This window comes from Felis catus, chromosome B3 (genome assembly GCF_018350175.1).
Source record: "Felis catus isolate Fca126 chromosome B3, F.catus_Fca126_mat1.0, whole genome shotgun sequence".
In the NCBI taxonomy this organism is placed as follows: domain Eukaryota; kingdom Metazoa; phylum Chordata; class Mammalia; order Carnivora; family Felidae; genus Felis; species Felis catus.
This window is the reverse complement of record NC_058373.1, coordinates 40,459,150-40,472,578: the sequence shown is the minus strand read 5'-3', so window position 1 is coordinate 40,472,578 and position 13,429 is coordinate 40,459,150. Positions and strand designations below refer to the sequence as shown.

At 39.9% G+C, this 13,429-nt stretch overlaps 1 protein-coding gene across 3 annotated transcripts in view; it reads left to right on the top strand.

Moving 5' to 3' along the window:
- ZNF609 (zinc finger protein 609) overlaps positions 1 to 13,429 on the top strand; it is a 213,703-nt gene that overhangs the window by 116,300 nt on the left and 83,974 nt on the right. The window lies entirely within an intron of this gene.

Here is a 13,429-nt window from a genome sequence, read left to right as displayed (position 1 = left end):
ATGTCCTACCTAACTACACTACTCCCCACCATCTTTGCTTAACTTTTAGGTTGGCTTAAGGAAGGAGGAAGAAGGGAGTCAGGAATAGCTTGAGCTGGTAATAGGTGTCAGCAGCATTTTTTTACCATGGCCTTTAAAGAAATGCTGGTAGAATGATGACTGTATTGAAACTGAATAAAAGGCAGCAAAAGTGAGTGTGGTGCAATATAACAGTCCTCAAGTTTATTAGAACTATCGTTTAATGTTTTTTCATTGGTTGTCTCTTATTTTAACCTTTCCCATATATTGGAGGCAGAAAGGCAGCTGTAATGTGGCTTATGGCTCCTCTCTTTTATCTCCAGAACAGAGATGTTTGTCTTCAGGATAATAATTTCTTTCCTTTATAGTTTTTTTTCCTATGAGTGGTTGTCTGTGCATGTTGTTTTCTAGAAGAGGTTCCAGAAGGACAGTGCTTTTGCTGTTTATTCAATATTTTATGAGAAGCTCCTCTGCAGAACAAAGAATGATATAATTTAACTCACAAGGATGGCAGAGACTAAAGGAATTAGTTCATCCTTCAGAGCAGCTGAAGGAAATAGCAGCCCATTGTTCTCTGAGGGGTGGATCTTTGCCACCCACCAGTTGTTGAAATCTCAGCTTTGTCTCTGTACACATTTCAGTGTCTTAAGAGGTCTGTTGGGGGCGGGGTGGGGGGGAGGTTAGAGGGAGGCTATCTTACCATCTTCCTTTATACATGTAGTGACTTTTATGTAGATAAATGAGACTACGTCAGTTCTGTCAGTGCCGTAATTTCAGCACCTAGCGCAGTGCCTTCTTACAGGAGGCCCTCACTAAACTTGGTTGCATAAATGCTGAAATAACTACCAAGTTCTGGGACAGTGTCAGAATGCTTAACAACAGGGATGAAGCATCAGGTTGGAAAATTGTGGTGTGTTTTCCTGCATTTTTGGACAGACTAGTAAAAGTTAGCCAATGTAATTAGATTAACATTTTTCATTTATCCATTCTTTCAAAAAATATTGAGTACTTCCCACAATCAGGTACCGTGTTAAAGACCCTGAGATAGAGTGTTGGAGGTGGAGATACCCTCCTTCATGGAATTTCTAGCTTATCATGGGAGGGAGACAGTACAAAAAGTCATTTTGTGAAAGATAAGTGCTACAAAAGAAAATTATACCTCTGAGGTAATATGGAAGTAGACTCTCTAGCTTAATTTTTTTTTTTAATTTTTTTTTTCAACGTTTATTTATTTTTGGGACAGAGAGAGACAGAGCATGAACGGGGGAGGGGCAGAGAGAGAGGGAGACACAGAATCGGAAACAGGCTCCAGGCTCTGAGCCATCAGCCCAGAGCCTGACGTGGGGCTCGAACTCACGGAGCGCGAGATCGTGACCTGGCTGAAGTCGGACGCTTAACCGACTGCGCCACCCAGGCGCCCCTCTCTAGCTTAATTTTTTAGAAAACTAATGTGGTTTTTAGAATGACTGTACTACCTAAAGAGGTCATCGGGAAGGTTTAGCATGTTTCCTCATTGTAGCAATGTGTAGGCACTAGATGATAAGGAATATTTTATCTCTGGATATGATTTGTTTGTTTCTCTTAGTTTTAAACTGTTTTGAAAAAAACAATAAAAAGAACACCCATACCTTTTACCCCCCTTAAAGCATTAACAACATTTCAAGTTTAGAACCTCCTGTGTGGTGACCCTTTCCTAATGAGAGTTACCTGCTCCTCCCTCTTTACCTCCCACTATTTGATATTTTTAATCATTCACCCATTTATCTCTATATTTTTTTCCCATTTATCTGTGTTACCAAGCAATCTTTTCTTAGTTTTTCCTGATTTTGTTCTTAATTTCAATGGAATCACTATGGGGGCGCCTAGCTAGCTCAGTTGGAGGAGCATGCAACTCTTGATCTTGGAATTGTAAGTTTGAGCCCCATGCTAGGTGTAGAGATTAACTTAAAAATATTTTTTAGTGGCGCCTGGTTGGCTCAGTCGGTTGAGCTTCCAACTTCAGCTCAAGTCATGATCTCACAGCTTGTGAGTTTGAGCCCCATGTCGGGCTATGTGCTGACAGCTCAGAGCCTGGAGCCTGCTTCAGATTTGTGTCTACCTCTCTCTGCCCCTCTCCCACTCATTCAGTCTCTCTCAAATAAATAAAAACATAAAAAAAAAATTTAATAAAAAAAAACAAATATTTTTAAAAAAATAAATGGAATCATTATGTCATGCCTTTTTTCCCTTGTTCATGTTGATATGTGCAGTGTAATTTATTTTCACTGTGTTTAGTGTTCCACTTTATGAATATAGGAAAATATGTATTGTCAGTCTACTGGTGGACATTTGGATTCTTTCCAGCATTTTTTGCAATACAAATTGCTGCTCTAAACGTTGTTATGTCTCCTGATGTACATGTACAAAGGTATCTCTAGGGTGCAAACCTAGGAGTGGAGTTTTTAGACACTAGGGTGTGTACATCTTCTACTTCACCGAGTAAGGCCAATTTATGAAAGTGGTTATACCAGTAGTTTTTCCTTTCATCTGCTCTGTTTAATTGGTACTTGTTATTGTCAACTTAAAATTTTTGCCAGTAGGGTTGGTGCATAATACCATCTTAAATATGGCCAACAGGGGATTAAGGACAGTGTGAACATCTATCAGTATGCTGTGTACCAAAATCTGTCTTTTCATTCTCTTATTTTTTAAGAGAAATAACCCTGAAAAGAAATACGGGGCTGGGAATTTAAAATTTCTGAGGCCTTACCCCAAGGTTCATAAAGGACAAGGTAAGCGTCCATCTGCAGCTCATGTCATGATCTTGTGGTTTGTGAGTTTGAGCTCCACATTAGGCTCTCTGCTGTGAGCACAGAGCCCGCTTCAAATCCTCTGCCTTCCACTGTTTGCCCCTCTCCCACTTCAAAAATAAACATTAAAAAAAAAAAAAGTACAAAGTATCACTTCCTGAGCGCTATGAAACAAAGACCGTGTACAGAGATAATATCCTTCTAAATATATGTGATTATACTTTCTCTCGGAATGGAAAGTCTAGTCTTAATAGGATGGTAATGAAATGACTTGGTACTTTGCCACATGGCTTGAAATACTGTGTATTATGAAATAAGAACATAGAATGTGAGGTTTTTTTTTTCTAAAGAAGTTGAGAAAAATTCTCTGATTTACTATTAGGTAAAACCTTAGTTTGTGGGAGAACGTTAAGATTTGCTTTGGGCCTCCTGGTGTTATGTACAGAATGATGCACACAGTGAACTTTTACTAGGAGTTTCTCTTTAGACTGGTAGAATTAGTTGAATATTGATTTGAGGACATGAGGAGAACAATGAAGTTGAAAATCATGTATTTCTGCCACATGTACTTGTTAGAGATACTAAAGTAATCTCCCTCCTCTGTATTGGTCTCTTCCTCCTTTTGACAGTTGTAATTTGGTTTGTTGAGTTTCTTGTAGTTCTTACATGTGTGCGCCTGCTGTCTAATCTTTTACTCAGGTCAATCCTGCTTTGAGGCTAGAAATCCATAGAATCTTTTCTAGCAACCTGAGCAAAACCTGTAAGGAAGAGAAAGGAAAGAATACTAGGCTCTGAAACACTAGAGGTGTGAAAAACATTTCAGTGTAGGCCATTTTAATATTTCCTAGATTGAAAGAAGATATCTCATTGCCTGAGGGATAAATACATCTGACCTCTTTCACTATGTATTTTATTTAAAATATACCTATCTTTGTGGAGCTCGAAAGAACCTCTTCTAACACCTGTCATGCTTGGACCCTAAGCGTAATAATGTCAGTCCGGAGTCATTATGTTTCAGCTGCTGCCTTTATCTCATTCAGATCATTTTGAAGAGATTCCTGGTTGGCAAGTTTAATTTTTGTGCTGCAAATGCCTGTCTGAATGTAGAGGTTTTCATTTTGATGAATACCCTTATAATAAAGCTCAAGTTAATAACGATGCTGTTAAGGATAGCTGCCCTCAGACATTCATGCCAGTTTGGATTTAGGCAAGATTGGGATTTAGAGAGAGACTAAAAACCTAGCATTTATTAATCTCATGAGGAAACTGAGGCCAAGAGAGCTTAAGTGACTGCAGCTAATGTCTAGAAATCTTGAGGGTGCTAGACAACTGAGTAATAGGAGCCAGGATAGCTTTCTTTGCAGAACGAAGGTTGGCTTGTTCTAGAGGGCAGAAGAGGAACAGATTGAGGGAGAACTCCCTGATCTTTTTAAAGACTGCTAAAGCGCTTGTGCCATGGACATTTTCCCTTATTAGAAGCTGTCCCACCCATTTGTTTTTCCAAACGTTCCTTCTCAGGCCAGTGATTAGCTAAATGCCTCATTGAAGTAGAGATTAAATGCTTTTCTTTCTAACTCCTTAGAGAATTACAGGATTATTACCAACTTGTCACCTGGTGACCAGTTTTATCTACTTGGGGAAACTATGCTGGTGGGTTCTGCAATTTGTTCTACAAGAAGGGGAAGGATGTACAGACTACTGGAGATAATGGAAACTTCTTTCTCAGACTTAATAGTGCAAGAAGGATAATGTTTCAGCTACCCATATATAAAGCAGGTGGTTTAACTACACATCAGAATGTCATTTGGGGACTTTATCTCCTGGGTTTTTCCTGACTTGCATAGATGAGCACTAGCAAGTTGCATTTTAACTTGTTATGGAGCCCAGTTGTAGAGTCATAAAAGAATTATGGAAGGTGCACTCACCTTATGTGCACATGTTCCAACCTGACATAAGGATGGACTTGAAAAGCTAAAAAGGAGAAAATTCATTTGATTTTTTAAATCAATGATTTAGTAACCAACTCTTGGCCTGCTTTTAGCCTGAAAAAAGCTGCTGTCTGGCTTGCAAACTTTCTAATCTTTGTTCTGAGGTAAAGGTCGGTGGATGAAGCCCATTTGGAATATCCCTAGGGCCTGTTTAATAAAAACAGAAACTGTAGCAGCAGCATTTAACACTTATCAGGCTGTGTGCCAGGAAATAGTGCTAAATGCTTTTGTATAATATTTCATTTAATTCTCACAGTAATTCTGTGAGATGTGTACTAATGTGATTTCTATTTTACTAATGGGAAGGCCGGGGCTTGAAGAAGTTAAATGACTTGCCTAAAGTTGCAGTAGCCAATAGTGGAGGATCTGTTTGAACCCAGGTTAGTTATCTTCAAAGCCCATTTCTGTTAATTATTTTTTTAAATGTTTATTTTGTTTTTAATTTTTTTTAACGTTTATTTATTTTTGAGACAGAGAGAGACAGAGCATGAATGGGGGAGGGTCAGAGAGAAAGGGAGACACAGAATCTGAAACAGGCTCCAGGCTCTGAGCCATCAGCACAGAGCCTGACGCGGGGCTTGAACTCACAAACCGCGAGATCATGACCTGAGCCGAAGTCGGACGCTTAACCGACTGAGCCACCCAGGCGCCCCAATGTTTGTTTATTTTGAGAGAGAGCGAGCGAGACAGAGCATGAGCTGGGGAGGGGCAGAGAGAGGGGGAGACACAGAATCTGAAGCAGGCTCCAGGCCCTGAGCTGTCAGCACAGAGCCCAACGCAGGGCTTAAATTCATGGATGGCAGCATCATAACCCGACTGAAGTTAGACACTTAACCCACTGAGCCACCCAGGTGCCCCTTAACTATTTATCCCCTACTTATTTAAAATTTTTAAATATTTTTTATTATTTTTTGAAAGAGACAGAGCATGAGCAGGAAAGGGGTAGAGAGAGAGGAAGACACAGAATCCGAAGCAGGCTCCGGGCTCTGAGTGGTCAGCACAGAGCCCAATGTGCGGCTCAAACCCACAAACCATGAGATCATGACCTGAGCCGAAGTCAGACAGGACACTTAACCAACTGAGCCACCCAGGCACCTTCTCCTACTTGTTTCCACCCTTTCCTTCTGTTTGAAGCAGTCTTTCTTCCCTTATCCATTCTTAAACAAAAATCCCCCTCTGCTTCCTAAAATAGTCCACATCTGTAGACATTTTCAGGGATATTCTTTTATATGAGATTTTTTTTTTCTACAAGGTTAAAATTATAAATGGTGATGAAATTTTACATATTAGAAACAGACCCAGAAATTTAAGAGTTTTGTTGATTAAAAAGATTTCTCAGGGGTGCCTGGGTGGCTCAGTCTGTTGTCCGACTCTTGATTTTGATTCAGGTCATGATCTCAAGGTTCATAAGTTTGAGCCCCATATCAGGCAGTGCTGACAGTGCAGAGCCTGCTTGGGATTCTTTCTCTCCCTCTTTCCCTCTCTCTTTGTCTCTCCCTAGCTCATGTGCACACGTGCTCTCTCAAAATAAATAAACTTAAAAAAAAATTAAAAAGTATGTGTGTCAAGAAAAACTTCTTTTAAAAAGCTGTTAATGTGGAGTGCCTGGGTGGCTCACTTGGTTAAGCACCCAGCTTTGGCCCAGGTCATGATCTCATGGTTCGTGAATTTGAGCACTGCATCAGGCTCTGTACTGACAGCTCAAAGCCTGGAGCCTGCTTTGGATTCTGTGTCTCCCTCTCTCTCTGCCCCTCCCCTGCTTGCATTCTGTCTCTCTCTCTCAAAAATAAATAAATAAACATTAAAAATTTTTTTTTTTTTTTTTAAGAAAGGCTCTTATGGAATTCACAATGAAAACTGAGACTGATAGGTGCTGGTAAAAAATTAAATGTGGGAGGGGCGCCTGGGTGGCGCAGTCGGTTAAGCGTCCGACTTCAGCCAGGTCACGATCTCGCGGTCTGTGAGTTCAAGCCCCGCGTCAGGCTCTGGGCTGATGGCTCGGAGCCTGGAGCCTGTTTCCGATTCTGTGTCTGCCTCTCTCTGCCCCTCCTCCGTTCATGCTCTGTCTCTCTCTGTCCCAAAAATAAATAAAAACGTTGAAAAAAAATTAAAAAAAAATTAAATGTGGGATGTATGGTTGACCATACTGGTTATGGTAAAGACTAAAACATTCAGGTTGACTAGAAAATCAAAGAACTGCCTGGAGAAGTTGGAGAAGAAAAAACACATACTGCACATGGCCCCATTTAATTTATGCACTTCCTAAATCTCTACTGTCTGCCAGCTACTTGCTGATTAAAAATCTCAATCCCAACTTGTGCTCTTAGAAACCTAGCCTTTAGGGGCATCTGGGTGGCTCAGTCAGTTAAGCGTCCGACTTCAGCTCAGGTGATAATCTCACAGTCCGTGAGTTCAAGCCCTGCCTTGGGGTCTGTGCTGTCAGCTCAGAGCCTGGAGCCTGCTTTGGATTCTGTGTCTCCCTCCCTCTCTGTCTGCCCCTCCTCTGCTTTGCTCTCTCAAAACTAAAAATTAACATTAAAAAAAAAAAGAATATTAAAAAAAAATAATGTCATGCATATGGGAGTGGTAGGACATGAGATAAACCCCCATATATAGTACATATTGTATGTTGTATGTCATACATTATATATTTTATATCTCTAGGTTTTGAGTAGTCATTTGTAACCCAGTAAAGGAATCCAGAAATTAGTGTAGACCTCCTTGAGAGCAAAGGCTGTAAATGTCAATTTACAGGGTTATAGTTAGGGAGACATTAAAAACAAACAGAAAATGTTATCATCCTTTAGGGATGTTTATCCTTTAGGGATAAAGACAAAATAAGTTGAAAGTAAAATACTTTGAACATCACATTCTTAATAATACCTAAAAAGGTCCTGGGAAGGGTAAGTAAGTTATCCTGGAAATATAGGCAATACCATAGCCTTTTTTTTTTAACCTGCCTGAAAGTTGTTGGAATAGTGTGTTACAAAAGCCTTAAAATATACATACCCTTTTACTCAATACTCTTGTATGTAAGACTTTAGCCCTGTGAAAATAGTGAAACAGGTGCAAGAGACTTATGTATTAAGATATTTTTCTTGGGGCACCTGGGTGGCTTAGTCGATTAAGCATCCTACTTCAGCTCATGTCATAATCTCACACTTCATGAGTTTGAGCTCCATATCAGCCTCTGTGCTGACAGGTCAGAGCCTGGAGCCTGCTTCAGATTCTGTGTCTCCCTCTCTCTCTGCCCTCTCCCACTCATGCTCGCTCGCTCTCTCTCTCTCTCTCTCTCTCTCTCTGTCTCTCTTAAAAATAAACATTTTAAAAAATTTTTTTAAAGATACTCTTCTCAGGGCACTCAGGTGGCTCAGTAATTAAGCATCCAACTCTTATTTTTTTTTTTTAATGTTTGTTATTTTTTTTTTTTTTTTGAGAGAGAGAGTGTAGGGGAGGGACAGAGAGAGAGGAAGACACAGAATCTGAAGCAGGCTCCAGACTCTGAGCTGTCAGCACAGAGCCTGATGTGGGGCTTGAAATCACGAACTGTGAGATCATTACTTGAGCCAAAGCCAGTCACTTAACTGACTGAGCCACCCAGGCACCCCATGCATCTAACTCTTGATCTCAGCACAGCTCTGGTCTCAATTTCAGGACTGTGAGTTTGGGCCTCGCATTTGGCTCCACAGTGGGTGTGAAGCCTACTTAAAAGGAAAAACAAAAAAAGATATTCTTCTCAGCCTTGTTTAAACAAATGAAAATTGGGAAAACCTAAATATTCACCTGTAGGGGATTGGTTGGACAAATTGTGGTTTATTTGTTCAGAGGAATTCTATTCGGACATTGAAAATTATGTTTTAAATTAATAGCTATTGATACAAAAATGTTCGTGATACAGTGAAATCCTAATAATACAGCCTTTTCCAGTCTGAAAATTCCAGTTGATCTTCAAAAAAATTCCCATATTTATGAGTAATCCAGAATGTTCTGATGATCTGACCATAATTTATTCCTGTAGTATAATTGGGTATGTTGTTGCCTGGCCATAATAATACTTTTATAGTATAACTCCTTGATTATCTTACAATAAGTATTTTATTTGAGGAAAATGCAAAAATTTAATACTTTCAAGAGCAGGAGAGGTTCAAAGGGTTTTATATCATGAATAGGCATATTAAGCATGGCTTTAGTTTCTGAAAAAAAAAAAAAATGAAATAGTCTATCAATAGCTTGGTTGAAAAAAAAATTGATGCTGAACTCACTCCAGAGCAAGGCGACTAGAGAGACACTGTGATTGTCTGTTAGTAAGAGGCCTGGGAGGGGAGTAGTTTTTCTATAGGAAAGATGATGCTAGGCATACAAAAACTATGTGTACACTATTGTTTTTAAAATTAAAACCTGAAAATGCAAAGAATTTATAAAATTTAAAAATTATAAAGATTTTCAGGGACATTGGCTCTTGTATAGAATCTGGTCCAACCAGACTGAATATCGGGATTTTTGTTAGAGTGGTTAGAAGAGAACACATCTTTCTGCTGGGCTTGGAGCTAAGAGCTTGAACTGTTGTAGCTACCATATTACTCCAGAGGAAAGCATTTCTAAAAATGAAGATGGACCAGAGAAAGCAGTACCAAGAGAGGGAGGGATAGAAAACTAGGCCTCCATGACATCATTGGAGCCCCTATATCAGGCGATGCATAATTTGGACTTTTTTAGTTATCTGAGAGCTACTAAATTCCACCACCCCCCCTTTTTTTAAAGCCAGTTAGGCTATGCTTTTCTGCCACTTGGAACTGAGAAAGCCCTCATACCATTTCCTTAAAGATGATAAAATCCAACTCCTTTATTTCATAAGGTTGAAGTTAGGAGAGGTGAACTGACTTGCCTAAAGCTATACAGCTAAATGATAGAAACTGGAACTAAAACCTGTCCCTGCCACCTGCTTTATAAGCTCATTACTCCAATATAAATCAGTTTAACTTGGCTTAGGTTAAAGTCTTTGATGGGCTTGGGGTAGGTTTGGGATGCCATTTAAGATAAACTAATGAAAATCAGCCCCACTCTTATACAATGTGTCTTTGGAGTGACTGTGACTACTGGTGGTAGAGAAGTGACTCCAGTATTGTAGTAGTTATTGTTCTAAACTGTTGGGTAAGAGTTCTGTCCATAGACCATAGTATTTCATGATTGATATCTTCAAAACTCCTCTGTGGACCTAGTGGATGTATCTGACTAGCTATTCTAATGTTGCTCATTCTCTGGGCCTCCTAAGCTTCTAGGATTATCAGATTGAAACATTTTTCTATGAGTGTATCTGGTAATATGAAATGAAACATGGACCTCAAACATATGCCAAGCTTTTTCCTGCCTTAGGGGTTTGCATGTGCTGTTTCCTTTGCCTGCATTGCTTATCCCCAGGCTCTCCATATCTTCTCATCTTTCAGGTCTCTGCTTAAATCCAACCTCTTTGGTGATTCCATCCCTGACTACCCTAGATAGATCACTTTGTTCTCTTATCACTTTCCCTATCTATTCCTTAGTAGGTTTCTAATTCCTTTGTATTTATCAGTTTCTTTTCTTTTACCATTCCATGCCCAGTGTCTAGCACAGAACATGCACATAGAGGGGACTCGATAATTATTTGTTAAATGATTGAATTGTATGTATCTGTGGCTTGAAGAAAAACAATAGAAAGCACTGAGTGTTTGGGCTCTTCCCTTAGCCCTGTGGGAGTACCTTAATTGCCCTCACACCTCCACTGACTGAACATACGGCAATGAATCCTGAAGAGAGAGGAAACTAAAGGCTGCACTTAACCATTATACTGATAATTGTCTCAGGCATTTTTGAGTTAATATTTTATTACCTCTATTCTTCAGCCTGTCATGCCTTGTTTTTTCTTTTCTCTGTGACTTCTCACCTACCCACTTGACTCTGGCTCAGATTCCTCACACTGAAAGGGTATATCAGAGAAGTGAGGTGGCCCCGAGAGCAGGGGAGGGAAGGATGGAATGACAGGGGCTACCAGAAATCTCTTTCAGGACTCTAATCGCTCTAAGGTCACCGTTTAGAGTCTAGAATGAGAGAGACTTTGAGTGCCTCTTTTTCTTGCTCAGTGCCCTCAACTTGAGTGCTGAGCTGGCAGGCAGGCACCTTTTCCTCCTCAGTTACTGTCAGAACAACATGAAGGTCAGGCAGAGAGAGACAAATGAGAACAGCTCTGGGAAAGGAGGTTACCACGGTAACAAGCAGGCGGGACTGCTATTTGGAAACAGGCCTAATCTTTCTCCTTCTCCCTCCTTCTCAGCACAAGGAGATGGGTATTGTTTAGCTGACCTGCATCCTTGGGGTGGGAACCATAATCCCTTTCTGACAGTTCCCAGTGACACTGGAGTGCGCTGCTTTGCATTTTAATTTGATAAACAGCAGCCACAGTTTTCTCAGAAGTGCTGGAGACATGGCTTTTTCTGGCCCTGTTCCAGGTAGGATTCTGGTTGCCACAGAGAGGGGGTTGGAATTGTTGTTTATTTCTCAATAAAGAGTCTGCATATTTGCACATGCACGAAATATGCCACTTGGTTCTCAACAGCTAGAATTAAATGAATACTGGTAGTTGCTAGGTTATGAATATTTGCCTACGAAGGTCATGGAGATGTTTGTGTAGAACGGCCTGTTTCCCCAGCTCTTAGGAGCCACTCAGCTGTGTGGGGCCAGTCCTGTTGCCCAGTGACCTGTGCAGTGGAGGTACTGACTTAATATCCTTACCTGTCTGCCTCCCCCTTCTACTCACATGCTGCACTGTTGCTGGTCTTTTCCCTACCTGTCCATTTCTTCATCAGCCTCACCCCCTTTTCTTATAATAAACCTAAACCTTCACATATGTAAACATCTCTTCCTTTTCCTTAAAAATAACTTTTTAAAAACTATAAATTCTCAATAAAATGAAAAATGAAATACTGAAAAATATAAGAAACTAAAAATCATCCAGATTCTTATTATCCAGAGTGACTTCAAGAACATCCTTCCAGATCTCAATTTCCATTTCTAATTTCTGATCTGCATACCGTATAAGAATCATATATACTTAATGTAGACATCAATTTAACATTAATAGGCTAATCTAGTACATGCTGTGTTGTAACCTTCTGTTCACTCAAAAATATGATGTGGATATCTCCTTGATGACTAAGATCTATGCTGTGATGAACATTTACATTGTTTCTGGGCTTTTTTTGTTTGGCTGTTAAAAACGACGTTGAAACAAACTGTATGTCATACATCTTTGTGTACCTGTCCTGTTATCTTCTTTATATAAACTATAGAAATATAATTTGGGGGCCAAATGAGCATGTGCAATTTACATTTTGATACATATTGCCAAAGTACCCTCTACAGAGTTTCTGCCAATTTATGTTTCTACCAACTACAACAGAATGCCTGTGTTTTTTTTTTTCCATACTCTTGCCAGCTTGGATATTTGTTCAACTTACTCATCTTTGCCAGTCTGAAATTGGAAAATTATATTGTGTTTTAATTTGTATTTATATATTATTCTGATGTTCCCTTAGATGATGCATTGACGACCTACCTACTTCTAATATACTTCTAGTTTTCTTTTCATAGAGTACTGGCAACTGAGCCAAGTTAAAAAAAAAAACAAGAGGGGTGCCTGGGTGGTTCATTTAAGTTCCCGATTCCAGCTCAGGTCATGATCTCATGGTTTGTGAGTTGGAGCCCCACATAGGGCTCTGCGTGGACAGTGCACAGCCTGCTTCAGACCCTGTCTTCCTCTCTTTCTCTTTCTGTCCCTCTCCCCCGTTCATGCTCTCTCTCAAAAGTAAACATTAAAAAATAATATTAAAACCAAAAAAAGTAATTCATCTTTCTTCAGCCTCTCTCCAAAACTAAAACCTGTTTGTTTCTCCCCTTTTTTCTTTCTTTTTCAGGTATGGGATACCGTCCAACTGAATTTAAGCTGCACAGCCTGGCATTTTAGTCTGTTTGGTTTATAGCATATCTCCAGCACTTAGAATAGTGCCTGGCATGTATTAGGTGCTCAGTAAATATGTGTGGAATGAATCATTTCCCAACTATCTGAATCTGAAATTCTCTTCTCTTTTTTTTTAATTTTATTTGAGAGAGAGAGAGAGAGTGAGTGAGCATGAGCAGAGGAGAGGGGAAGAGGGAGGGAGAGAGAGAGAATCCTAAGCAGGCTCCGTGCTCAGTGTGGAGCCTGATGTGGGGCTCTATCCTATTACCCTGGGATCATGACCTGAGCCCAAATCAAGAGTAGGATGCTCAATTGACTACGCCACCCAGACACCCCTCCTCAGTCTGAAATTCTGATCGTACCTGACTCCCTTTACTGATTTACCTGCATGCCTGTTACCTCGTGCAGTTAAGTTCCTTATACATATATCCTGAGTGTCTTTTGAATCCTTCCTGTCATCCCCTTCCTTCTTTTTTACTGGGTTTATTGTAACAGGCATCTAGCTAGGATCCCTCCTTTTCAATCTCTTTTAGTCTACCCCCTTGAGTTAGTTTTACCTTTAAATATAGAAATCTAATGACATGATTCCCTTTCTTTAATTCCTTAGTAGTTTCTTAATACCTGGAAAGATAAATCCCAATCTC